The 25000-nt window shown below is 58.6% G+C and overlaps 14 non-coding genes across 14 annotated transcripts in view; all 14 read left to right on the top strand.

The window, feature by feature from the left end:
- Positions 1–115, top strand: part of LOC148808587 (U2 spliceosomal RNA) — a 191-nt gene extending 76 nt beyond the window's left edge. Inside the window, exon 1 of the small nuclear RNA XR_016088058.1 lies at positions 1–115. This exon is cut by the window's left edge and continues 76 nt beyond it. This is a non-coding gene — a small nuclear RNA (U2 spliceosomal RNA).
- Positions 116–908: 793 nt separating this feature from the next.
- On the top strand, positions 909–1099 carry LOC148808586 (U2 spliceosomal RNA). Its single transcript, XR_016088057.1, has one exon. It is a non-coding gene; the product is annotated as a U2 spliceosomal RNA (small nuclear RNA).
- Positions 1100–1890: 791 nt separating this feature from the next.
- LOC148808585 (U2 spliceosomal RNA) lies at positions 1891–2081 on the top strand. Its single transcript, XR_016088056.1, has one exon. It is a non-coding gene; the product is annotated as a U2 spliceosomal RNA (small nuclear RNA).
- Positions 2082–2874: 793 nt separating this feature from the next.
- Positions 2875–3065, top strand: LOC148808584 (U2 spliceosomal RNA). Its single transcript, XR_016088054.1, has one exon. It is a non-coding gene; the product is annotated as a U2 spliceosomal RNA (small nuclear RNA).
- A 793-nt stretch (positions 3066–3858) lies between these two features.
- Positions 3859–4049, top strand: LOC148808583 (U2 spliceosomal RNA). The gene has a single exon (XR_016088053.1). It is a non-coding gene; the product is annotated as a U2 spliceosomal RNA (small nuclear RNA).
- A 6655-nt stretch (positions 4050–10704) lies between these two features.
- Positions 10705–10897, top strand: LOC148808582 (U2 spliceosomal RNA). Its single transcript, XR_016088126.1, has one exon. It is a non-coding gene; the product is annotated as a U2 spliceosomal RNA (small nuclear RNA).
- Positions 10898–11691: 794 nt separating this feature from the next.
- Positions 11692–11882, top strand: LOC148808581 (U2 spliceosomal RNA). The gene has a single exon (XR_016088052.1). It is a non-coding gene; the product is annotated as a U2 spliceosomal RNA (small nuclear RNA).
- Positions 11883–18200: 6318 nt separating this feature from the next.
- LOC148808580 (U2 spliceosomal RNA) lies at positions 18201–18390 on the top strand. Its single transcript, XR_016088141.1, has one exon. It is a non-coding gene; the product is annotated as a U2 spliceosomal RNA (small nuclear RNA).
- Positions 18391–19175: 785 nt separating this feature from the next.
- On the top strand, positions 19176–19366 carry LOC148808579 (U2 spliceosomal RNA). Its single transcript, XR_016088051.1, has one exon. It is a non-coding gene; the product is annotated as a U2 spliceosomal RNA (small nuclear RNA).
- A 785-nt stretch (positions 19367–20151) lies between these two features.
- On the top strand, positions 20152–20342 carry LOC148808578 (U2 spliceosomal RNA). Its single transcript, XR_016088050.1, has one exon. It is a non-coding gene; the product is annotated as a U2 spliceosomal RNA (small nuclear RNA).
- A 784-nt stretch (positions 20343–21126) lies between these two features.
- On the top strand, positions 21127–21317 carry LOC148808577 (U2 spliceosomal RNA). The gene has a single exon (XR_016088049.1). It is a non-coding gene; the product is annotated as a U2 spliceosomal RNA (small nuclear RNA).
- A 785-nt stretch (positions 21318–22102) lies between these two features.
- Positions 22103–22293, top strand: LOC148808576 (U2 spliceosomal RNA). The gene has a single exon (XR_016088048.1). It is a non-coding gene; the product is annotated as a U2 spliceosomal RNA (small nuclear RNA).
- Positions 22294–23076: 783 nt separating this feature from the next.
- On the top strand, positions 23077–23267 carry LOC148808575 (U2 spliceosomal RNA). Its single transcript, XR_016088047.1, has one exon. It is a non-coding gene; the product is annotated as a U2 spliceosomal RNA (small nuclear RNA).
- Positions 23268–24052: 785 nt separating this feature from the next.
- On the top strand, positions 24053–24243 carry LOC148808574 (U2 spliceosomal RNA). The gene has a single exon (XR_016088046.1). It is a non-coding gene; the product is annotated as a U2 spliceosomal RNA (small nuclear RNA).
- The last annotated feature ends 757 nt before the right edge of the window (positions 24244–25000 follow it).

The following is a 25000-nucleotide window of genomic DNA, read 5'->3' as shown; positions in this document are numbered from 1 at the left end:
CGGGGGACCACATATTAAACGGATTTTTGGAACAGGGAGCTGGATCAGGAGCTTGCTCCGTCCTCTCCACGCATCGGCCCGGTATTGCAGCGCCTCCGGGAACGGTGCACTACCTTCTCTCAGCGGTGAAAAGACAGACGTAGCTAGCAAGCAAGCGAGGTGGACCGGAGCTCCTTCCTCTCCGGTCTCGTCTCTCGTCCATCTGTGTGTCTCTGTGTCTCTCTCTCTCCCCCTCCCCGTTCCCGTGCTCCCTCCGTGCACTTTCCCGCGCCTCGACTCTCTCGGCAAGCAGGCCGGCCCCCTTTTCGGCTCCCGTGCGTTTTCCCTCCAAAAAACTTAGTTTTTTCCTCCTTTTTCCAGGGAGGCAGGCGTGGCTTGTGTGTGTGTGTGTGTGTGTGTGTGTGTGTGTGTGTGTGTGTGTGTGTGTGTGTGTGTGTCCCCGTCCTTGCAGGCGGGCCCCTTTCGACAGCCGGCCGTTTTCCCTCCAAAAAACTTAGTATATACACCTTTTCTTTCTTTTTTTCGGCAGGCAGGCAGGTGTGTGTGTGTCCCCGTCCCTCCCGAGAGAGCGCTGCCCCTTGCCTCTGCCCGCAGGTGCCGACGGTCCGCTTTCGCTTGCAGCTCACTCGGCACGGCTGCTGCTGGTGGGAGGGGCCTAAGCTAAGGAGGCCGGCCGGCTGGCGCCCCCCGCGGCTGCGGTCGTTGTCGGGCCGTTGACAGGAGATCAAAGAGCAGGGCCCCCGCCCGGGACTGGCGGGCAGGCAGGCGAGCAAGCAGGCAGGCAAGAGAGGGGGAGAGCGGAGTCCGGGCGGCCGGCAGCCGCGTGCGGACCGGGCTCCAGAGGCGTCGGCCTGCGCCGCTGCGCGCCAGCCGGACGCCCGCGCGCCCGCCCAAGGCCGGCGTCGGGCATCGCTTCTCGGCCTTTTGGCTAAGATCAAGTGTAGTATCTGTTCTTATCAGTTTAATATCTGATACGTCCCCCATCGGGGGACCACATATTAAACGGATTTTTGGAACAGGGAGCTGGATCAGGAGCTTGCTCCGTCCTCTCCACGCATCGGCCCGGTATTGCAGCGCCTCCGGGAACGGTGCACTACCTTCTCTCAGCGGTGAAAAGACAGACGTAGCTAGCAAGCAAGCGAGGTGGACCGGAGCTCCTTCCTCTCCGGTCTCGTCTCTCGTCCATCTGTGTGTCTCTGTGTCTCTCTCTCTCCCCCTCCCCGTTCCCGTGCTCCCTCCGTGCACTTTCCCGCGCCTCGACTCTCTCGGCAAGCAGGCCGGCCCCCTTTTCGGCTCCCGTGCGTTTTCCCTCCAAAAAACTTAGTTTTTTCCTCCTTTTTCCAGGGAGGCAGGCGTGGCTTGTGTGTGTGTGTGTGTGTGTGTGTGTGTGTGTGTGTGTGTGTGTGTGTGTGTGTGTGTCCCCGTCCTTGCAGGCGGGCCCCTTTCGACAGCCGGCCGTTTTCCCTCCAAAAAACTTAGTATATACACCTTTTCTTTCTTTTTTTCGGCAGGCAGGCAGGTGTGTGTGTGTCCCCGTCCCTCCCGAGAGAGCGCTGCCCCTTGCCTCTGCCCGCAGGTGCCGACGGTCCGCTTTCGCTTGCAGCTCACTCGGCACGGCTGCTGCTGGTGGGAGGGGCCTAAGCTAAGGAGGCCGGCCGGCTGGCGCCCCCCGCGGCTGCGGTCGTTGTCGGGCCGTTGACAGGAGATCAAAGAGCAGGGCCCCCGCCCGGGACTGGCGGGCAGGCAGGCGAGCAAGCAGGCAGGCAAGAGAGGGGGAGAGCGGAGTCCGGGCGGCCGGCAGCCGCGTGCGGACCGGGCTCCAGAGGCGTCGGCCTGCGCCGCTGCGCGCCAGCCGGACGCCCGCGCGCCCGCCCAAGGCCGGCGTCGGGCATCGCTTCTCGGCCTTTTGGCTAAGATCAAGTGTAGTATCTGTTCTTATCAGTTTAATATCTGATACGTCCCCCATCGGGGGACCACATATTAAACGGATTTTTGGAACAGGGAGCTGGATCAGGAGCTTGCTCCGTCCTCTCCACGCATCGGCCCGGTATTGCAGCGCCTCCGGGAACGGTGCACTACCTTCTCTCAGCGGTGAAAAGACAGACGTAGCTAGCAAGCAAGCGAGGTGGACCGGAGCTCCTTCCTCTCCGGTCTCGTCTCTCGTCCATCTGTGTGTCTCTGTGTCTCTCTCTCTCCCCCTCCCCGTTCCCGTGCTCCCTCCGTGCACTTTCCCGCGCCTCGACTCTCTCGGCAAGCAGGCCGGCCCCCTTTTCGGCTCCCGTGCGTTTTCCCTCCAAAAAACTTAGTTTTTTCCTCCTTTTTCCAGGGAGGCAGGCGTGGCTTGTGTGTGTGTGTGTGTGTGTGTGTGTGTGTGTGTGTGTGTGTGTGTGTGTGTGTGTGTGTCCCCGTCCTTGCAGGCGGGCCCCTTTCGACAGCCGGCCGTTTTCCCTCCAAAAAACTTAGTATATACACCTTTTCTTTCTTTTTTTCGGCAGGCAGGCAGGTGTGTGTGTGTCCCCGTCCCTCCCGAGAGAGCGCTGCCCCTTGCCTCTGCCCGCAGGTGCCGACGGTCCGCTTTCGCTTGCAGCTCACTCGGCACGGCTGCTGCTGGTGGGAGGGGCCTAAGCTAAGGAGGCCGGCCGGCTGGCGCCCCCCGCGGCTGCGGTCGTTGTCGGGCCGTTGACAGGAGATCAAAGAGCAGGGCCCCCGCCCGGGACTGGCGGGCAGGCAGGCGAGCAAGCAGGCAGGCAAGAGAGGGGGAGAGCGGAGTCCGGGCGGCCGGCAGCCGCGTGCGGACCGGGCTCCAGAGGCGTCGGCCTGCGCCGCTGCGCGCCAGCCGGACGCCCGCGCGCCCGCCCAAGGCCGGCGTCGGGCATCGCTTCTCGGCCTTTTGGCTAAGATCAAGTGTAGTATCTGTTCTTATCAGTTTAATATCTGATACGTCCCCCATCGGGGGACCACATATTAAACGGATTTTTGGAACAGGGAGCTGGATCAGGAGCTTGCTCCGTCCTCTCCACGCATCGGCCCGGTATTGCAGCGCCTCCGGGAACGGTGCACTACCTTCTCTCAGCGGTGAAAAGACAGACGTAGCTAGCAAGCAAGCGAGGTGGACCGGAGCTCCTTCCTCTCCGGTCTCGTCTCTCGTCCATCTGTGTGTCTCTGTGTCTCTCTCTCTCCCCCTCCCCGTTCCCGTGCTCCCTCCGTGCACTTTCCCGCGCCTCGACTCTCTCGGCAAGCAGGCCGGCCCCCTTTTCGGCTCCCGTGCGTTTTCCCTCCAAAAAACTTAGTTTTTTCCTCCTTTTTCCAGGGAGGCAGGCGTGGCTTGTGTGTGTGTGTGTGTGTGTGTGTGTGTGTGTGTGTGTGTGTGTGTGTGTGTGTGTGTGTCCCCGTCCTTGCAGGCGGGCCCCTTTCGACAGCCGGCCGTTTTCCCTCCAAAAAACTTAGTATATACACCTTTTCTTTCTTTTTTTCGGCAGGCAGGCAGGTGTGTGTGTGTCCCCGTCCCTCCCGAGAGAGCGCTGCCCCTTGCCTCTGCCCGCAGGTGCCGACGGTCCGCTTTCGCTTGCAGCTCACTCGGCACGGCTGCTGCTGGTGGGAGGGGCCTAAGCTAAGGAGGCCGGCCGGCTGGCGCCCCCCGCGGCTGCGGTCGTTGTCGGGCCGTTGACAGGAGATCAAAGAGCAGGGCCCCCGCCCGGGACTGGCGGGCAGGCAGGCGAGCAAGCAGGCAGGCAAGAGAGGGGGAGAGCGGAGTCCGGGCGGCCGGCAGCCGCGTGCGGACCGGGCTCCAGAGGCGTCGGCCTGCGCCGCTGCGCGCCAGCCGGACGCCCGCGCGCCCGCCCAAGGCCGGCGTCGGGCATCGCTTCTCGGCCTTTTGGCTAAGATCAAGTGTAGTATCTGTTCTTATCAGTTTAATATCTGATACGTCCCCCATCGGGGGACCACATATTAAACGGATTTTTGGAACAGGGAGCTGGATCAGGAGCTTGCTCCGTCCTCTCCACGCATCGGCCCGGTATTGCAGCGCCTCCGGGAACGGTGCACTACCTTCTCTCAGCGGTGAAAAGACAGACGTAGCTAGCAAGCAAGCGAGGTGGACCGGAGCTCCTTCCTCTCCGGTCTCGTCTCTCGTCCATCTGTGTGTCTCTGTGTCTCTCTCTCTCCCCCTCCCCGTTCCCGTGCTCCCTCCGTGCACTTTCCCGCGCCTCGACTCTCTCGGCAAGCAGGCCGGCCCCCTTTTCGGCTCCCGTGCGTTTTCCCTCCAAAAAACTTAGTTTTTTCCTCCTTTTTCCAGGGAGGCAGGCGTGGCTTGTGTGTGTGTGTGTGTGTGTGTGTGTGTGTGTGTGTGTGTGTGTGTGTGTGTGTGTGTGTCCCCGTCCTTGCAGGCGGGCCCCTTTCGACAGCCGGCCGTTTTCCCTCCAAAAAACTTAGTATATACACCTTTTCTTTCTTTTTTTCGGCAGGCAGGCAGGTGTGTGTGTGTCCCCGTCCCTCCCGAGAGAGCGCTGCCCCTTGCCTCTGCCCGCAGGTGCCGACGGTCCGCTTTCGCTTGCAGCTCACTCGGCACGGCTGCTGCTGGTGGGAGGGGCCTAAGCTAAGGAGGCCGGCCGGCTGGCGCCCCCCGCGGCTGCGGTCGTTGTCGGGCCGTTGACAGGAGATCAAAGAGCAGGGCCCCCGCCCGGGACTGGCGGGCAGGCAGGCGAGCAAGCAGGCAGGCAAGAGAGGGGGAGAGCGGAGTCCGGGCGGCCGGCAGCCGCGTGCGGACCGGGCTCCAGAGGCGTCGGCCTGCGCCGCTGCGCGCCAGCCGGACGCCCGCGCGCCCGCCCAAGGCCGGCGTCGGGCATCGCTTCTCGGCCTTTTGGCCTAAGATCCCGTGTGCGTGGCCTGACCGCGGCTCGGGTTCTGAAGCCAAAGGAGGGAAGAGACGGACGGCGCAGCTTTTTTAAGCGACGGCGATTTTTTTCCGTGGCGGAAGGGACTCCGGCCACTTTGAGAATGGAGAAGATTTCCAGCAGGACCGCAAGACCAAGGCACACTGTACGTTTCGTGTTGCGAGAGGAGGCTTCGGACAAGGATTTTGCCAAGAGAGACGCTTTCGAGGACGTCGTCCTTTTCAAGCACCTGGCCTTGCAGCCTGAAGACATCTATTGCCTGCAGAACTTTCCAGGTAAAAGGATTTTTGATTTGTCACTATTTTCTGCGGTACAGTGCACGAAAATATGGTCCACATTGGCTGCTCGCAGACAGGAGGAACCTTTTGTTCATTTTTATCTCGAACCTTTGTTTGCTCGCGAGTCGAGACCCATATGGGTCCATATGAATAATCCTTTCACCCCGGAAGCAGACATCGTCAACTTTCTTAAAAGATTTGTTGACGTGCAAGATACAGGGACAAAAGTAATGGACAGGAAGAGAGTCTGGAACGGCAAAAGAAGGTTTCTTGTGCGTTTCAGAGCAGACCCCAGCGCAGAGGATGGGCTTTTGCACCCCCCTGCACACTTTTCAATTGGAGCTTACACAGGTTACCTGAACTATCCAGACCAGCCTTTCGCATGCAGACGGTGTAACCAGAGAGGCCACTACGCTGCCGACTGTGAAGCGGAGGTCTGCCGAAGATGCGACACCGTGGGACACAGCACCTTGATGTGCAGAGCCGAGCCAAAGTGCAATCTGTGCGGGGCTTCTGGACACATCTACAAGGTATGCCCGATAAAAGCACGGAGTTTCGCAGCAGTGACGGGTGGCTCGTTGGCAGTGCGTGCAACCGCAGCTCCTCTTACGGAAGACAGGGCAGCTGCGCCAGCAGAGAGATCGACACCGGTGTCACTGGTCCCGGACGCTGCTGAGGAGGAGATGGAACCTGAGGGGGTGGAACAAGGGCATAAAGAAACGGATCACGGGCAGACGACAACAGCACTTACCTCAGCAGATGATCGCCACGGCCAGGAAGAAGCGGAGATCCCGGTGAGCGCAGAGGGGGTCCCGGTGAGTGCAGAGGAGGAAGATGGGGTCTCGCTCGCCTCGCTTGAGCAACTGAGAGAGTTGGCGGAGGGCTCAAGTGTGCCCCCTGCGGAGAAAGAAATGTCAGATTGGGGTGAGATAGTGGATACTGCGGAGGCCATGGACACTGCCCTGGCCAAGAAGGGTGGGAAAAGGAAGGCGGAACACTATGCGCCCTTCCTGGTGAAAAAACCGGGCATGGACCCTCTGGACTACCTCGAGTCGATGGCCACAGATTCGTTGGCCCAGACTGAATCCACGCCATTAGGAACGGAGGGTGAGGTAAGTGGTGTGGGAGTCCCCCCCCTCACGGCGGAACCAGGAATGTCTTCGAGCTGTGTCATTCCAGAGACTGAGCTGACCCCGACCCCGGCAGGAGCCCCTGAGGAATGCATGCAGCCACGTGTCGCCCTGCAGAGAAAAGAACAGGACGTCTTTATTTTCGCAGAGGTACCCTTGAAATTCAAGGTATTTTGTAAATGGGACGAAAAGGCCAGCAAACTGATCTGGCCTTCGACCTTTAACGAGCAGCAGCTATCCCCGGCAGGGATCGTGGTGCGGTGTGGGCACTTTGGTGAGGAGATCACAACTCTGGAGGTAAGAGGCTGTAACCAGATGGACGCAGTCGCTAAGAAGATAGCGCTAAACAACCTGGTTAAGGAATGGTTTGCGGGCGACGGAGATCTGAAAGAGAGGTACGAGAGGGAGGTGGAAAGACGCCCAGGCAACGTGGTGGTGAATCTGGATTTTCCGGTGATGTTCATGGAGCGCTGCGCCTGGAAGAACGGAAACGTGCAGTACCCACCCCAGCCATCAGGCTTCCGGCGTTCGCTGAAGTCGCGGACTGGGAGGCAGACTGGAGTGACAATGAGCAGTACACGGACAGGAGATAAAATTAACACCTTATTCTTACAGGGGAAAGACGAGGAGCCAGTGCGTCGCGCATACATGGAACTGATGCAGTCGGTGTGCCGGCACTATGACTCTCCGTAACGGCCCCCAATGTTGAAAATACTAACTCTGAACATTCGGGGTTTAAGGAATTTGGTAAAGAGGACGGCCTTTTTTTCTTTCCTGAAAACCATAGTTTTCGATATCTGTCTGGTACAGGAAGTCCATCTAAGAGATGAAAGGGACGTCATACAGTTCACTCGTGAGTGGGACAGAGGGGACTCTAGATGGAATATCGGAGGCGTCCACTCCTCGGGAGTCGGCATTTTATTTGGTAATCATGATTTTATAGTGGAGAAGTGTGTGAATGTAGTGCCTGGAAGAGTTTTTTATCTGGATATCTGTTTGGGTGAGAGTTGCTTTCGGTGCGTGTGCGTGTACGCCCCGGCAATGATGGCTTTGCGGGCGGATTTTTTTTAAAGAACTTTATCCTGTTTGCCTTACCAACAAACGGATCATCATGGGAGGTGATTTTAACGTGGACCTCCGAGATAAGAAGGACCCAGGAGCAAAGCAGCTCAATCTTCTACTAACACAGTTTGGGCTCTACGACTGCGCCTACCGGATCCAAAGGGAGAAAGCAGAGGCCACGTGGAGGAACGCCCAAGGTACTGTAAAGCGCCTCGATTACGTCTTCGCCTCACTGGACGTACCTGTTGAGATGGTGGTGGTGCAGCCGGTAGGTTTCTCTGATCATGCTCTCGTAGAGGCCCATTTTCCACACCTAAAGAGCCAGTTTGGGTGTGGGGTGTGGAAATTAAATACGGAGAGCCTAAAAGAGGACGAGTACATCAGGGCAATGAGGTTCAAACTGCAAACCTGGTGGAAGGAGAGGAATCTGAGCACCCCCCTGATTGATTGGTGGGAACATCTAAAGAAGAGAATTAGAACAGAGTCCAGAGCTTATTGCCGAGCAAGACTCAAACGCGAGCGACAGAAAGGCAGGGAGTTACAGGAGAGGTTAAACACCTTGTTCTCCCAGTGTAATAAGGATATGTCTGTGTGCCTTGAAGAGATTTCAGCAGCTAAAGCTGAACTGCGCGCCTACCACGAGCAAAAGGCGAAGAGCTACCTGTTCAGAGCCCACGCGCAGTTCATACAAACCCACGAAACATGTTCCAGTTTTTTCTTCCGACAGATACGCCAGAGGCAGAAGCGCAGCGTGATGGCTGGCATTCAGACCCCGGAAGGGAAAATAGCAACTAGCAGTGAGGAGATGCTGGAAACTGTGAGGCGCTTTTACCAATGTCTTTTCTCCCTAAAGACAGTGGACGAGGCCATGGGGGCAAGGCTGCTGAGCAATATTACAGCACAGATTCCTGTCGAAGCCCAAGATCAGCTTGAGGCGCCTATAAGCTTACAGGAACTTGGCGACGCCTTGCTCGGCATGAAGACTGGCAAGGTACCAGGTAAAGACGGGCTACCAGCCGAATTTTATCGGACGTTCTGGGACATCTTAGGCCCAATTGTACTACAGGTGGCGGAGGAAATCTTTCACAGGAGGACCATGTGTGAGTCCATGAGGGAGGGGATCCTTACACTGCTGTATAAAAAAGGGCCTGCAACGGACCTTAGAAACTGGAGGCCGCTGCAAATGTTGTGTGTGGACTATAAGCTGATTGCCAAAGTGCTGGTAAATCGCTTGAAGGGGGTCCTGGCCCATGTGATCGGTTGGGACCAAACCTGCGGGGTTCGAGGCCGTCGTGCCAGCTGGACCCTCCAGCTAGTGCGGGATGTGATTGCGTGGTCCGAAAACAGGAACGTCCCGTTGCTGATCGCCAGCCTGGACCTCGAAAAAGCATTTGACAATGTCTCACACACTTTTGTCTGGCAGGTAATGGAGAAGATGGGGTTCGGCCCCGTCATGCTGGGCTGGCTAAAAATACTGTACTCACAGGTTGGCAGCAGAGTACTGGTGAACGGGCACCTGGGAGGGCTGGTCCACCAAGAGTCCGGGGTGCGTCAGGGCTGCCCCCTGTCCCCGTTACTTTTTGCACTGTACATGGAGCCTTATGCGCGGGCAGTCCAGAAGGAGCCATCCATCGACGGGATCCTGGTACCTGGGAGTGGAGGGAACAGAGTTAAGGTGGCATTATACGCTGACGATGTGACCTTATTCCTCAGCTCTTACCTCAGTTTGCAGGCAGCCTTGGACGTCTTCGAGAACTTCTCCCTCGCGTCAGGTGCTCGGCTAAACAAGGGGAAAAGCCAGATTAAGCTCTTCGGGCCTTGGAAAGAACAACTCGGACCGGCGCATGGACTAGACATCTGTCAAGGCCCCCTTAAGATTCTGGGGGTGCTGTTCACGGCTCAGGATGCTGCCCGGTGCAATTGGTCCCAGAGGCTTGAGAAGGCTCGGCTGCAGCTGACGCACTGGAAGAACAAGCAGCTGTCCTTTGTGGGTAAAGTCCTGATCCTGAAAGTGGTGTACTTGCCCGTGCTGGTTTACCTGGCGTCCGTGTATCCCATGCCTGCGCGCTTCAACAGATACCTGGTAAGGGAGGTTTTCAAGTTCATGTGGGGGGGGAGATACGAGTACGTGCGCAGAGTCGACATGTATCGCCCGGTGGAAGAAGGCGGACGGGGGGTTCCTAACTTCCCCGCAAAACTCAACTGCATATATGTGTCTGGCCTGTGTATTGCTCTGCATTCCCCAGTCTCACACCCCTTTCAGTATTTTGTCAGGTTCTGGCTAGCAAGACACGTGCGTGGCCTGGCCCAGTGGTCCAACAGTCTGCCCCATGGGAACGACCTCCCGTGGCACTACCGGCATGCGACACACTGGTTGAAGCAGCACCCTGAGCTAACAGACCACCAGATCCTGCTCAACCACAGACGGCTCTACTTTGCAGTAACCCAAGCTGAGGAGGCCAGCCTCGTAGGAGGCGTCCCCAACGATGTCTGGCGGAGAGTCCAGCCCAGGGGGCTACAGCACCACCTGATGGACTTGAACTGGCTGTCTGCTTGGGGTCGTCTGGCAGTCCGTGAGGTCTTGTTCAAACACAAGCTGACGAAGCAGCAGGAGTGTCCAAGAGCCGGGTGTCACGCCGTGGAATCCATCAGCCACGTGTTCTGGGACTGTAATTTCGCTCAGCGAACTTGGAACAAATGTGAACCTTTGTTTGCTAGTCTGTCATCCACGTTCCGTATACTTCCTGGGGTTATTTTGCGTGGGTTGAAGGTGGGAAGCAGGACAAACACCATGGGTTTTGTGTTATGGTTGCTTGTTAGTTTAATTAAGTTTGAGTTGTGGAATTCTCGGAATTTGTTAGTTAAAAGGGGAACTGTTTGTACAGTAGATGGGTTATACAGACGGCTTTTGTGGAACTTAAGAGGGTTGGTAGAAGGGGACATAAGGAGATGGGGTTTTCACGCCGCAAAGGAGAAATGGAAATCCATAGTAGATATTTGGGACTGGAAATAATTTTTTGAGCCTCTAGTTTCCTTGTAAATTTGTAAATAGACTGTTTGGGAGATTTGGTGGGCGGGTGGTTAATTTGCATAGAGGGCGGGATCATGTAAATAGGGTTTGGGCTGTAAATTGTGGTTTTGTGTATTTCCAAGTATGTCGCTCATTTTCTGTACGAATATCTGTTTTGAATTTGATTTTGGGGTTGCTTTTGAGTGGGAAGAATAGTAAAAGGGTGGTTTGTGTTTGTATAAGGGTGGGATTATGATACCTTTTTGATTTAGCTGTGTAATTGTTTTATTTTCGTCTTGTGTTTGTGAATTGATGTATTTGAAGTTTCGGTGTTTTCTTTTGTATTTTGTATAATAAAAAAAAAAAAAAAAATCTGTTCTTATCAGTTTAATATCTGATACGTCCCCCATCGGGGGACCACATATTAAACGGATTTTTGGAACAGGGAGCTGGATCAGGAGCTTGCTCCGTCCTCTCCACGCATCGGCCCGGTATTGCAGCGCCTCCGGGAACGGTGCACTACCTTCTCTCAGCGGTGAAAAGACAGACGTAGCTAGCAAGCAAGCGAGGTGGACCGGAGCTCCTTCCTCTCCGGTCTCGTCTCTCGTCCATCTGTGTGTCTCTGTGTCTCTCTCTCTCCCCCTCCCCGTTCCCGTGCTCCCTCCGTGCACTTTCCCGCGCCTCGACTCTCTCGGCAAGCAGGCCGGCCCCCTTTTCGGCTCCCGTGCGTTTTCCCTCCAAAAAACTTAGTTTTTTCCTCCTTTTTCCAGGGAGGCAGGCGTGGCTGTGTGTGTGTGTGTGTGTGTGTGTGTGTGTGTGTGTGTGTGTGTGTGTGTGTGTGTGTGTGTCCCCGTCCTTGCAGGCGGGCCCCTTTCGACAGCCGGCCGTTTTCCCTCCAAAAAACTTAGTATATACACCTTTTCTTTCTTTTTTTCGGCAGGCAGGCAGGTGTGTGTGTGTCCCCGTCCCTCCCGAGAGAGCGCTGCCCCTTGCCTCTGCCCGCAGGTGCCGACGGTCCGCTTTCGCTTGCAGCTCACTCGGCACGGCTGCTGCTGGTGGGAGGGGCCTAAGCTAAGGAGGCCGGCCGGCTGGCGCCCCCCGCGGCTGCGGTCGTTGTCGGGCCGTTGACAGGAGATCAAAGAGCAGGGCCCCCGCCCGGGACTGGCGGGCAGGCAGGCGAGCAAGCAGGCAGGCAAGAGAGGGGGAGAGCGGAGTCCGGGCGGCCGGCAGCCGCGTGCGGACCGGGCTCCAGAGGCGTCGGCCTGCGCCGCTGCGCGCCAGCCGGACGCCCGCGCGCCCGCCCAAGGCCGGCGTCGGGCATCGCTTCTCGGCCTTTTGGCTAAGATCAAGTGTAGTATCTGTTCTTATCAGTTTAATATCTGATACGTCCCCCATCGGGGGACCACATATTAAACGGATTTTTGGAACAGGGAGCTGGATCAGGAGCTTGCTCCGTCCTCTCCACGCATCGGCCCGGTATTGCAGCGCCTCCGGGAACGGTGCACTACCTTCTCTCAGCGGTGAAAAGACAGACGTAGCTAGCAAGCAAGCGAGGTGGACCGGAGCTCCTTCCTCTCCGGTCTCGTCTCTCGTCCATCTGTGTGTCTCTGTGTCTCTCTCTCTCCCCCTCCCCGTTCCCGTGCTCCCTCCGTGCACTTTCCCGCGCCTCGACTCTCTCGGCAAGCAGGCCGGCCCCCTTTTCGGCTCCCGTGCGTTTTCCCTCCAAAAAACTTAGTTTTTTCCTCCTTTTTCCAGGGAGGCAGGCGTGGCTTGTGTGTGTGTGTGTGTGTGTGTGTGTGTGTGTGTGTGTGTGTGTGTGTGTGTGTGTGTCCCCGTCCTTGCAGGCGGGCCCCTTTCGACAGCCGGCCGTTTTCCCTCCAAAAAACTTAGTATATACACCTTTTCTTTCTTTTTTTCGGCAGGCAGGCAGGTGTGTGTGTGTCCCCGTCCCTCCCGAGAGAGCGCTGCCCCTTGCCTCTGCCCGCAGGTGCCGACGGTCCGCTTTCGCTTGCAGCTCACTCGGCACGGCTGCTGCTGGTGGGAGGGGCCTAAGCTAAGGAGGCCGGCCGGCTGGCGCCCCCCGCGGCTGCGGTCGTTGTCGGGCCGTTGACAGGAGATCAAAGAGCAGGGCCCCCGCCCGGGACTGGCGGGCAGGCAGGCGAGCAAGCAGGCAGGCAAGAGAGGGGGAGAGCGGAGTCCGGGCGGCCGGCAGCCGCGTGCGGACCGGGCTCCAGAGGCGTCGGCCTGCGCCGCTGCGCGCCAGCCGGACGCCCGCGCGCCCGCCCAAGGCCGGCGTCGGGCATCGCTTCTCGGCCTTTTGGCCAAGATCCAAAAGCGCGTGGCTTGACCGCGGCTGGAGGGCTTACCAAAAGACGAGAAGGGCGGAGGACGGGGAGAGCGGCGGACCCTACCGGAGGGGACTCCATTACGAGGAAGGCAACAAGGCGGCAACCAGGCGGAAGACACCCTTTGAAGACCGCGGAGTCCGGAAGATCTTGAGCCACCACTGGAATCGCTCTGGGTTGAGCCCAGGGGGTGAAGGTGGGGCTCCCAGATGACGGCAGCGAAGGGTGAGTTGCCTTTCCCTCTGGCGGCCGGGCACCCTCTGTCCCGTGAGGGGCAGATGCGGCGCACGGTGCGCTTCGTATTGAAGAGCCAGGAAGATGCGGCAGAATGGATGGTCAGGAGGACCTTCGAGAGAAGAATAGTTTTCGATTTGTTAGGAGTCAGGAAGGAAGACATCCTGTGCATTCAGGATTTTCAGAACAGGAACCTCTACGATCTAACGGTAACCTCGGAACCTGAAGTGATCAGGGTATGGAACAAGATAGAGCTTCTGAGAAACACGGAACCCTTGGCAAAATTTGTAATTGAACCCCTGTTCGCCCGTGAACTCCGGCCAATTACTGTCCATATGTTTAATGGCAATGTACCAGAGTCTATCGTCTCTATCTTTCTAAAGAGATTTGTAGATCTTCAAGGCGAAGGAAAAAAGGTCATGGATGAGGAGAACGTCTGGACGGCCAAATGGCGGTACATGGCGAGGTTCCGGACCTGTTTGATGACACCTGGAGGCGTGCTGCACCCCCCGGCTACCTTCACCATTGGCCCCAATAGAGGTTACCTTATGTACCCGGGGCAACCGAAAACGTGCAGACGATGTGGCCAGGAGGGGCACCTGGTGGTGGATTGCAGGACAGAGATCTGCAGGAGGTGCGGCCGAACCGGGCACGTGGCGGCGGTGTGCCACCACGCCTTGGTGTGTAACCTGTGCGGTGAGGAGGGCCACCTGTATAGGAATTGCCCAAAGAAGGTCCGGAGCTTCGCCTCAGTCGTCTCGGGAGAGGTGGAAGGGCAAGCAGGAACTCCTACACCACAGGGGAGGAAAGACGAAGGTCCTACTTACCTGGCAGACGACCCCGCGGAACAGGGGACAAGAGAAGGTGCGTCGTCAGAAAATTCAGAACCAAGTCCCCAGGAAGCTGCGGACGGTGAGGAGACGGAACATCAGAACCCTCCCGCTGATGGTCTGACACCTGCGGCGCCACAAGAGGGAGCCAGAGAAGAGGCATCCTCGGGCGGCGAGTGGACGCCTGTGGAGAACAAAAAGAAGAAGAATAAGAAGAAGGAAAAGAAGGGTAAAAGACAAAGAGAGTCCTCAGAAGAAGATGGCGAATGGGATGGAGACAAAAGAGTCAAGGAAGCATGGTCTCCCCCAGATGAAGACTCCATGACTTCTGATAGTGAGTCCGAGGGCCCTGAGAGTGTGTCGGTCGAGGGAGACGAGACCAGGGTGGACGGGGACTCTGTGGAAGGTCCAAGGGAAGAAGAGGAACTGGAACAGGATCCAGCTCAGAAGGAACCTGGCACCGGTCCAGAACAGGAGGTTGAAGAGATGGATGAAGAAGCGGAGAGACCTAACCCCCAGCCAGAAGAAGAAGGAGGAGGGGGCAGGCCCCCCCCCCCAACTGAGTCGCACTCCTCCTGGGCCGAGCAGGCCGGAGAAGGGGCGATGGGAACAGGGCTAAATTTCCAGCCTGAAAATTTAATCGACTCAGATGAGAGTGGCTCCATACCTTTGAGCGGAAGGTCAGGTCCGGACGGAGAGTCTTCCTTTGTCCCGGCCTCCCCGTCGCTATCTGGGTTTTTCAGCCCTGGTAGCAGCACCGGTTCAGAAGATCCCCCGAGCTGACTTCAGTGAAGTTGAACCCCCCCCCAAGAATGCCGAATGGGCCCTTGGAGCACCCTGAGTGTAAGACTTCCTCTCCTTTCCCATGGATTACACCATCTGCTCGGTCAACGTCAGGGGGTTGAAAAATAAAATCAAACGTGTTGCGGTCTTTAAAGACTTGGCCGAGAGACGTTTTAGTTTTTGTTTTCTTCAAGAAGCGCACTTGGGGTCGGAGAGGGATGTTCTTGATTTTAAGAGCGACTGGCGCAAAGGGGACTCGTGGTGGAGTGTGGGGGGAGTGCATTCCTCGGGAGTGGGGATTCTCAGCGGATCGCCGAACTTTGTGGCTAGTGAGGCCACATCGGTCGTCCCTGGGCGCCTCCTAGTGGTAGACGGGGTATGGGACACAATGCGGGTCCGGCTGGTCGCCGTGTACGGGCCGGCGGAAAGGCGCTTACAGGCGTCCTTTTTAAGAGCACTTGAGCCTTTACTCTTCACTAATCGCTCCGTCTTAGTGGGGGGTGATTTTAACATCGATGTGAGTGATGTGCGTGGTTCGGGTGTGAGTGTTTTGTGCGAATTAATGCACCGGTTTCGTTTGCAGGACTGTTTTGAGGGAACTGGGCCTGCCTCTAAGGTTTATACCTGGAGCAACGGGCGGGACAGTTTTAGGCGATTGGACTACATTTTTACTACCTTAAAGGGTGTAGTCCAAGCTAGGCGGGTTGGCCCAGTTTGGTTCTCTGATCACCTCCTGCTGGCTGTAACCGTGATCCCTGAGGCTTCCACTTATAAGACCCGGTACTGGAGGCTGAACGTGCAGGTTCTGTCCGAGGCAGAATACCTAGCCCGGATAGCGAGCCTGCTGGGCAGCTTCCAGAGGAAGAGGTGGAGTTTCCCGACGGCGGTCCTTTGGTGGGAAGCCTGCAAGAAGGCTATAGCCAAGGCCTCCATAAGTTATTGTCGGCACAGGCAGTCGGTGGGTAGGGAGACTCTAGCCCGTTTACAACGGGAGCTAGAGGCGGTGTACGCGGCATTCAACGGGGGCGGTTCCTTCGATGCGGCTAAAGCCGCGGAGATCAGAACTCGTCTAAAAGAGTTTTGGTCTTCGAGGGCTAAAGACTTCCTGTTTAGGTTGAAGGGCGACCTGATTGAGAACGAGGAAAAATGCTCGTCCCACTTCTTCGGCTCGGTCCGAGCGAGGCAGGCAAGGACCAGCTTCGAGGCCCTCCGTCAGGCAGACGGCACGATGACGAGCGACGGGCAACAGATGGTGGAGTGTGCCTCGGAGTTTTATAGGTCCTTGTTCGCAGAGAAACCTGTAGACTCGAGCCGGTGGGAGGACTGGTTGACGGGCATTGGAGAGGGAACTAAGGTCGCCCCAGACCTGGAGGGGAGTCTGACTGCCGCCGAGCTAAAAGCGGCGGCTGCCGGCCTGCGTAAGGGAACTGCCCCAGGGCTTGACGGCCTGCCCACAGATTTTTACATTGCCTTTTGGGATCTGTTACAACCGATGCTTATGGAGGTCTTTGGTGAGATACTGCAGGTAGGGGAGATGGGGACAACTATGAAGGTTGGGGTGTTGTCCCTCATCTTCAAAAAGGGTGAGAAGACCGATCTGGAAAACTGGAGGCCGATCCAGTTACTCTGCACCGATTACAAGATCCTCGCTAAGGTGCTGGGTAATCGACTGAGGAAGGTTATGCCAGATCTGGTCTGCAGAGACCAGACCTGCAGTGTCGAGGGCCGGAGGATCGTTTGGAATCTCCACCTCATCAGGGACACGGTGGCATGGGTAGAAGACCGCGGACTGGCGCTCATGCTGGTCAGCCTCGACCAGAGTAAGGCTTTTGATAGGGTCCACCATGCTTTCCTCTGGGAGGTGCTGATACGGCTGGGCGTGGGCCACACCTTCGTCAGATGGATCCAGACCCTGTATAACGGAGTCGTGTCTCGGGTGAGTATCAACGGGAGAGTGGGGGCCGGAGTGCCGGTCGGGTGCGGGGTGAGGCAGGGGTGCCCCCTGTCTCCCCTGCTTTACGTCCTCTACTCTGAGCCCCTCCTCCACGTGATACGTAAGGACCCTCTGATCGAGGGCGTGGTAGTCCCAGGCAGCGGGGGTGAACAGGTGAAGGTCGCGGCGTATGCCGATGACATCTCCCTGTTCCTGACATCTGACAGTAGTATTTGCCGGGTACTTGAACTGTTGGACGAACACTCAGCCTGCACTGGGTCCCGTTTAAACAGGGACAAGTGCGCAATCAAGTACTTCGGCAAATGGAGGGACAGGAGAGAAGAGGTGGGCGGCCTCCCCCTGGAGTCGGGCCCAGTAAAGATCTTGGGCATCCGTTTCCACTCGGGTGACTCCGCCAGGTTGAACTGGGAGGACAGGTTGCGGAAAGTGAACCAAAAATTGGGTATGTGGCAGGACAGATCACTGTCCTACTCTGGTAAGGTGTTGGTTTTAAAAGTGGATGTCCTGCCAACTTTACTATATCTGGCCAGGGTGTTTCCGTTGCCTGTCTGCCTTAGAAGAGACCTGGTGAGAGCCGTCTTCCGCTTCATTTGGGGCGGAGGATATGAGTATATCGCCCGGGTGGAGATGTGCAGACCAATTGAGGAAGGGGGGAGAACTGTCCCAGATTTGCCGGCTAAGTTAGACACCCTGTTCGTGGCGGGTCTGTGCAAGACCCTCCACGAGGACCCCGACCACCTGTGTGTTTATTTTATAAGGTTATGGCTGGCTGCCACTGTGAGGCACCTTGTGGTCTGGTCTAATAGGACACCTAGCGCTGAGCAACTGCCCCCGCACTACGGGCACGCTAGGAAGTGGCTGAGAAGGCATCCTGAAGCCAGAGAAGGGCAGGCCTTACTAGACCACAGGGCCTTGTACAAAGCAGTGGTGGCAAGGACGACCCCAGCGGTGGTTGGGGTCTCAGAGGGGGCTTGGCGGCAAATCCAACCCGCGGGCCTAGATAACAGACTCAGGGATCTAAACTGGCTTGCCCTCTGGAACCGCCTGCCTGTTAGAGAGACCCTCCACAACCATGGTCTCTCTAGACACAACAGGTGTCCTCGTCCGGATTGTCTAGAGCCTGAAACAGTCCTGCATGTGTTCTGGGGGTGTGTGTTTGCACAAAGGGTGTGGGGTTTGTGTGGAGATTTGTGTTCACGAGTAATGGGTGATTTGGTGCTGTCCAGCCACACAGTTCTCAAAGGTGTCCCGGGGCCCCGCAAGTGGAATCGTGCTTTCCTAGTGTGGCTGGTGATCAGTCTTGTTAAGTTTTATCTTTGGGCCTCCCGGAAGGAGTTGATCAGCCACGGAAGGGGAGACTCAGCAGACAACATTGCCTGGAAGGCGCGGCACGACGTCGCCAGACGTATCCAGTGGGACGTTCGGAGATGGGGTTTCGCCGCGGCAAAAGAACGTTGGAAGGGGTTGTTTTCATTGGGGTGATCTTGGTGTACAGTTTGTGTTCTTTAGGGGACTTGTGTGTCTGTACTTTGTATTTCTAAGAATATGGGAGCAATAGGGGATTTGGGGAGGGGCTGGTTTTGCATAAGGGGCGGGATTATGTTAATGAACGGTTTATGTAAGTTTTATGTAGTTTGGGGTTCTATTGTTTCCAGATGATAATGATTTTGGTTTGTTGTATTCTGTATTTTTGTAATAAAAAAAAAAAAAAAAAAAAAATCTGTTCTTATCAGTTTAATATCTGATACGTCCCCCATCGGGGGACCACATATTAAACGGATTTTTGGAACAGGGAGCTGGATCAGGAGCTTGCTCCGTCCTCTCCACGCATCGGCCCGGTATTGCAGCGCCTCCGGGAACGGTGCACTACCTTCTCTCAGCGGTGAAAAGACAGACGTAGCTAGCAAGCAAGCGAGGTGGACCGGAGCTCCTTCCTCTCCGGTCTCGTCTCTCGTCCATCTGTGTGTCTCTGTGTCTCTCTCTCTCCCCCTCCCCGTTCCCGTGCTCCCTCCGTGCACTTTCCCGCGCCTCGACTCTCTCGGCAAGCAGGCCGGCCCCCTTTTCGGCTCCCGTGCGTTTTCCCTCCAAAAAACTTAGTTTTTTCCTCCTTTTTCCAGGGAGGCAGGCGTGGCTTGTGTGTGTGTGTGTGTGTGTGTGTGTGTGTGTGTGTGTGTGTGTGTGTGTGTCCCCGTCCTTGCAGGCGGGCCCCTTTCGACAGCCGGCCGTTTTCCCTCCAAAAAACTTAGTATATACACCTTTTCTTTCTTTTTTTCGGCAGGCAGGCAGGTGTGTGTGTGTCCCCGTCCCTCCCGAGAGAGCGCTGCCCCTTGCCTCTGCCCGCAGGTGCCGACGGTCCGCTTTCGCTTGCAGCTCACTCGGCACGGCTGCTGCTGGTGGGAGGGGCCTAAGCTAAGGAGGCCGGCCGGCTGGCGCCCCCCGCGGCTGCGGTCGTTGTCGGGCCGTTGACAGGAGATCAAAGAGCAGGGCCCCCGCCCGGGACTGGCGGGCAGGCAGGCGAGCAAGCAGGCAGGCAAGAGAGGGGGAGAGCGGAGTCCGGGCGGCCGGCAGCCGCGTGCGGACCGGGCTCCAGAGGCGTCGGCCTGCGCCGCTGCGCGCCAGCCGGACGCCCGCGCGCCCGCCCAAGGCCGGCGTCGGGCATCGCTTCTCGGCCTTTTGGCTAAGATCAAGTGTAGTATCTGTTCTTATCAGTTTAATATCTGATACGTCCCCCATCGGGGGACCACATATTAAACGGATTTTTGGAACAGGGAGCTGGATCAGGAGCTTGCTCCGTCCTCTCCACGCATCGGCCCGGTATTGCAGCGCCTCCGGGAACGGTGCACTACCTTCTCTCAGCGGTGAAAAGACAGACGTAGCTAGCAAGCAAGCGAGGTGGACCGGAGCTCCTTCCTCTCCGGTCTCGTCTCTCGTCCATCTGTGTGTCTCTGTGTCTCTCTCTCTCCCCCTCCCCGTTCCCGTGCTCCCTCCGTGCACTTTCCCGCGCCTCGACTCTCTCGGCAAGCAGGCCGGCCCCCTTTTCGGCTCCCGTGCGTTTTCCCTCCAAAAAACTTAGTTTTTTCCTCCTTTTTCCAGGGAGGCAGGCGTGGCTTGTGTGTGTGTGTGTGTGTGTGTGTGTGTGTGTGTGTGTGTGTGTGTGTGTGTCCCCGTCCTTGCAGGCGGGCCCCTTTCGACAGCCGGCCGTTTTCCCTCCAAAAAACTTAGTATATACACCTTTTCTTTCTTTTTTTCGGCAGGCAGGCAGGTGTGTGTGTGTCCCCGTCCCTCCCGAGAGAGCGCTGCCCCTTGCCTCTGCCCGCAGGTGCCGACGGTCCGCTTTCGCTTGCAGCTCACTCGGCACGGCTGCTGCTGGTGGGAGGGGCCTAAGCTAAGGAGGCCGGCCGGCTGGCGCCCCCCGCGGCTGCGGTCGTTGTCGGGCCGTTGACAGGAGATCAAAGAGCAGGGCCCCCGCCCGGGACTGGCGGGCAGGCAGGCGAGCAAGCAGGCAGGCAAGAGAGGGGGAGAGCGGAGTCCGGGCGGCCGGCAGCCGCGTGCGGACCGGGCTCCAGAGGCGTCGGCCTGCGCCGCTGCGCGCCAGCCGGACGCCCGCGCGCCCGCCCAAGGCCGGCGTCGGGCATCGCTTCTCGGCCTTTTGGCTAAGATCAAGTGTAGTATCTGTTCTTATCAGTTTAATATCTGATACGTCCCCCATCGGGGGACCACATATTAAACGGATTTTTGGAACAGGGAGCTGGATCAGGAGCTTGCTCCGTCCTCTCCACGCATCGGCCCGGTATTGCAGCGCCTCCGGGAACGGTGCACTACCTTCTCTCAGCGGTGAAAAGACAGACGTAGCTAGCAAGCAAGCGAGGTGGACCGGAGCTCCTTCCTCTCCGGTCTCGTCTCTCGTCCATCTGTGTGTCTCTGTGTCTCTCTCTCTCCCCCTCCCCGTTCCCGTGCTCCCTCCGTGCACTTTCCCGCGCCTCGACTCTCTCGGCAAGCAGGCCGGCCCCCTTTTCGGCTCCCGTGCGTTTTCCCTCCAAAAAACTTAGTTTTTTCCTCCTTTTTCCAGGGAGGCAGGCGTGGCTGTGTGTGTGTGTGTGTGTGTGTGTGTGTGTGTGTGTGTGTGTGTGTGTGTGTCCCCGTCCTTGCAGGCGGGCCCCTTTCGACAGCCGGCCGTTTTCCCTCCAAAAAACTTAGTATATACACCTTTTCTTTCTTTTTTTCGGCAGGCAGGCAGGTGTGTGTGTGTCCCCGTCCCTCCCGAGAGAGCGCTGCCCCTTGCCTCTGCCCGCAGGTGCCGACGGTCCGCTTTCGCTTGCAGCTCACTCGGCACGGCTGCTGCTGGTGGGAGGGGCCTAAGCTAAGGAGGCCGGCCGGCTGGCGCCCCCCGCGGCTGCGGTCGTTGTCGGGCCGTTGACAGGAGATCAAAGAGCAGGGCCCCCGCCCGGGACTGGCGGGCAGGCAGGCGAGCAAGCAGGCAGGCAAGAGAGGGGGAGAGCGGAGTCCGGGCGGCCGGCAGCCGCGTGCGGACCGGGCTCCAGAGGCGTCGGCCTGCGCCGCTGCGCGCCAGCCGGACGCCCGCGCGCCCGCCCAAGGCCGGCGTCGGGCATCGCTTCTCGGCCTTTTGGCTAAGATCAAGTGTAGTATCTGTTCTTATCAGTTTAATATCTGATACGTCCCCCATCGGGGGACCACATATTAAACGGATTTTTGGAACAGGGAGCTGGATCAGGAGCTTGCTCCGTCCTCTCCACGCATCGGCCCGGTATTGCAGCGCCTCCGGGAACGGTGCACTACCTTCTCTCAGCGGTGAAAAGACAGACGTAGCTAGCAAGCAAGCGAGGTGGACCGGAGCTCCTTCCTCTCCGGTCTCGTCTCTCGTCCATCTGTGTGTCTCTGTGTCTCTCTCTCTCCCCCTCCCCGTTCCCGTGCTCCCTCCGTGCACTTTCCCGCGCCTCGACTCTCTCGGCAAGCAGGCCGGCCCCCTTTTCGGCTCCCGTGCGTTTTCCCTCCAAAAAACTTAGTTTTTTCCTCCTTTTTCCAGGGAGGCAGGCGTGGCTTGTGTGTGTGTGTGTGTGTGTGTGTGTGTGTGTGTGTGTGTGTGTGTGTGTGTCCCCGTCCTTGCAGGCGGGCCCCTTTCGACAGCCGGCCGTTTTCCCTCCAAAAAACTTAGTATATACACCTTTTCTTTCTTTTTTTCGGCAGGCAGGCAGGTGTGTGTGTGTCCCCGTCCCTCCCGAGAGAGCGCTGCCCCTTGCCTCTGCCCGCAGGTGCCGACGGTCCGCTTTCGCTTGCAGCTCACTCGGCACGGCTGCTGCTGGTGGGAGGGGCCTAAGCTAAGGAGGCCGGCCGGCTGGCGCCCCCCGCGGCTGCGGTCGTTGTCGGGCCGTTGACAGGAGATCAAAGAGCAGGGCCCCCGCCCGGGACTGGCGGGCAGGCAGGCGAGCAAGCAGGCAGGCAAGAGAGGGGGAGAGCGGAGTCCGGGCGGCCGGCAGCCGCGTGCGGACCGGGCTCCAGAGGCGTCGGCCTGCGCCGCTGCGCGCCAGCCGGACGCCCGCGCGCCCGCCCAAGGCCGGCGTCGGGCATCGCTTCTCGGCCTTTTGGCTAAGATCAAGTGTAGTATCTGTTCTTATCAGTTTAATATCTGATACGTCCCCCATCGGGGGACCACATATTAAACGGATTTTTGGAACAGGGAGCTGGATCAGGAGCTTGCTCCGTCCTCTCCACGCATCGGCCCGGTATTGCAGCGCCTCCGGGAACGGTGCACTACCTTCTCTCAGCGGTGAAAAGACAGACGTAGCTAGCAAGCAAGCGAGGTGGACCGGAGCTCCTTCCTCTCCGGTCTCGTCTCTCGTCCATCTGTGTGTCTCTGTGTCTCTCTCTCTCCCCCTCCCCGTTCCCGTGCTCCCTCCGTGCACTTTCCCGCGCCTCGACTCTCTCGGCAAGCAGGCCGGCCCCCTTTTCGGCTCCCGTGCGTTTTCCCTCCAAAAAACTTAGTTTTTTCCTCCTTTTTCCAGGGAGGCAGGCGTGGCGTGTGTGTGTGTGTGTGTGTGTGTGTGTGTGTGTGTGTGTGTGTGTGTGTGTCCCCGTCCTTGCAGGCGGGCCCCTTTCGACAGCCGGCCGTTTTCCCTCCAAAAAACTTAGTATATACACCTTTTCTTTCTTTTTTTCGGCAGGCAGGCAGGTGTGTGTGTGTCCCCGTCCCTCCCGAGAGAGCGCTGCCCCTTGCCTCTGCCCGCAGGTGCCGACGGTCCGCTTTCGCTTGCAGCTCACTCGGCACGGCTGCTGCTGGTGGGAGGGGCCTAAGCTAAGGAGGCCGGCCGGCTGGCGCCCCCCGCGGCTGCGGTCGTTGTCGGGCCGTTGACAGGAGATCAAAGAGCAGGGCCCCCGCCCGGGACTGGCGGGCAGGCAGGCGAGCAAGCAGGCAGGCAAGAGAGGGGGAGAGCGGAGTCCGGGCGGCCGGCAGCCGCGTGCGGACCGGGCTCCAGAGGCGTCGGCCTGCGCCGCTGCGCGCCAGCCGGACGCCCGCGCGCCCGCCCAAGGCCGGCGTCGGGCATCGCTTCTCGGCCTTTTGGCTAAGATCAAGTGTAGTATCTGTTCTTATCAGTTTAATATCTGATACGTCCCCCATCGGGGGACCACATATTAAACGGATTTTTGGAACAGGGAGCTGGATCAGGAGCTTGCTCCGTCCTCTCCACGCATCGGCCCGGTATTGCAGCGCCTCCGGGAACGGTGCACTACCTTCTCTCAGCGGTGAAAAGACAGACGTAGCTAGCAAGCAAGCGAGGTGGACCGGAGCTCCTTCCTCTCCGGTCTCGTCTCTCGTCCATCTGTGTGTCTCTGTGTCTCTCTCTCTCCCCCTCCCCGTTCCCGTGCTCCCTCCGTGCACTTTCCCGCGCCTCGACTCTCTCGGCAAGCAGGCCGGCCCCCTTTTCGGCTCCCGTGCGTTTTCCCTCCAAAAAACTTAGTTTTTTCCTCCTTTTTCCAGGGAGGCAGGCGTGGCTTGTGTGTGTGTGTGTGTGTGTGTGTGTGTGTGTGTGTGTGTGTGTGTGTGTGTCCCCGTCCTTGCAGGCGGGCCCCTTTCGACAGCCGGCCGTTTTCCCTCCAAAAAACTTAGTATATACACCTTTTCTTTCTTTTTTTCGGCAGGCAGGCAGGTGTGTGTGTGTCCCCGTCCCTCCCGAGAGAGCGCTGCCCCTTGCCTCTGCCCGCAGGTGCCGACGGTCCGCTTTCGCTTGCAGCTCACTCGGCACGGCTGCTGCTGGTGGGAGGGGCCTAAGCTAAGGAGGCCGGCCGGCTGGCGCCCCCCGCGGCTGCGGTCGTTGTCGGGCCGTTGACAGGAGATCAAAGAGCAGGGCCCCCGCCCGGGACTGGCGGGCAGGCAGGCGAGCAAGCAGGCAGGCAAGAGAGGGGGAGAGCGGAGTCCGGGCGGCCGGCAGCCGCGTGCGGACCGGGCTCCAGAGGCGTCGGCCTGCGCCGCTGCGCGCCAGCCGGACGCCCGCGCGCCCGCCCAAGGCCGGCGTCGGGCATCGCTTCTCGGCCTTTTGGCTAAGATCAAGTGTAGTATCTGTTCTTATCAGTTTAATATCTGATACGTCCCCCATCGGGGGACCACATATTAAACGGATTTTTGGAACAGGGAGCTGGATCAGGAGCTTGCTCCGTCCTCTCCACGCATCGGCCCGGTATTGCAGCGCCTCCGGGAACGGTGCACTACCTTCTCTCAGCGGTGAAAAGACAGACGTAGCTAGCAAGCAAGCGAGGTGGACCGGAGCTCCTTCCTCTCCGGTCTCGTCTCTCGTCCATCTGTGTGTCTCTGTGTCTCTCTCTCTCCCCCTCCCCGTTCCCGTGCTCCCTCCGTGCACTTTCCCGCGCCTCGACTCTCTCGGCAAGCAGGCCGGCCCCCTTTTCGGCTCCCGTGCGTTTTCCCTCCAAAAAACTTAGTTTTTTCCTCCTTTTTCCAGGGAGGCAGGCGTGGCTTGTGTGTGTGTGTGTGTGTGTGTGTGTGTGTGTGTGTGTGTGTGTGTGTGTGTCCCCGTCCTTGCAGGCGGGCCCCTTTCGACAGCCGGCCGTTTTCCCTCCAAAAAACTTAGTATATACACCCCTTTTCTTTCTTTTTTTCGGCAGGCAGGCAGGTGTGTGTGTGTCCCCGTCCCTCCCGAGAGAGCGCTGCCCCTTGCCTCTGCCCGCAGGTGCCGACGGTCCGCTTTCGCTTGCAGCTCACTCGGCACGGCTGCTGCTGGTGGGAGGGGCCTAAGCTAAGGAGGCCGGCCGGCTGGCGCCCCCCGCGGCTGCGGTCGTTGTCGGGCCGTTGACAGGAGATCAAAGAGCAGGGCCCCCGCCCGGGACTGGCGGGCAGGCAGGCGAGCAAGCAGGCAGGCAAGAGAGGGGGAGAGCGGAGTCCGGGCGGCCGGCAGCCGCGTGCGGACCGGGCTCCAGAGGCGTCGGCCTGCGCCGCTGCGCGCCAGCCGGACGC

Source organism: Atractosteus spatula, unplaced genomic scaffold, assembly GCF_055471065.1.
Source record: "Atractosteus spatula isolate fAtrSpa1 unplaced genomic scaffold, fAtrSpa1.hap1 Scaffold_21, whole genome shotgun sequence".
Classification (NCBI taxonomy): Eukaryota; Metazoa; Chordata; class Actinopteri; order Semionotiformes; family Lepisosteidae; genus Atractosteus; species Atractosteus spatula.
The sequence above is the reverse complement of the archived record's forward strand: the minus strand, read 5'-3'. Positions and strand labels throughout refer to the sequence as shown.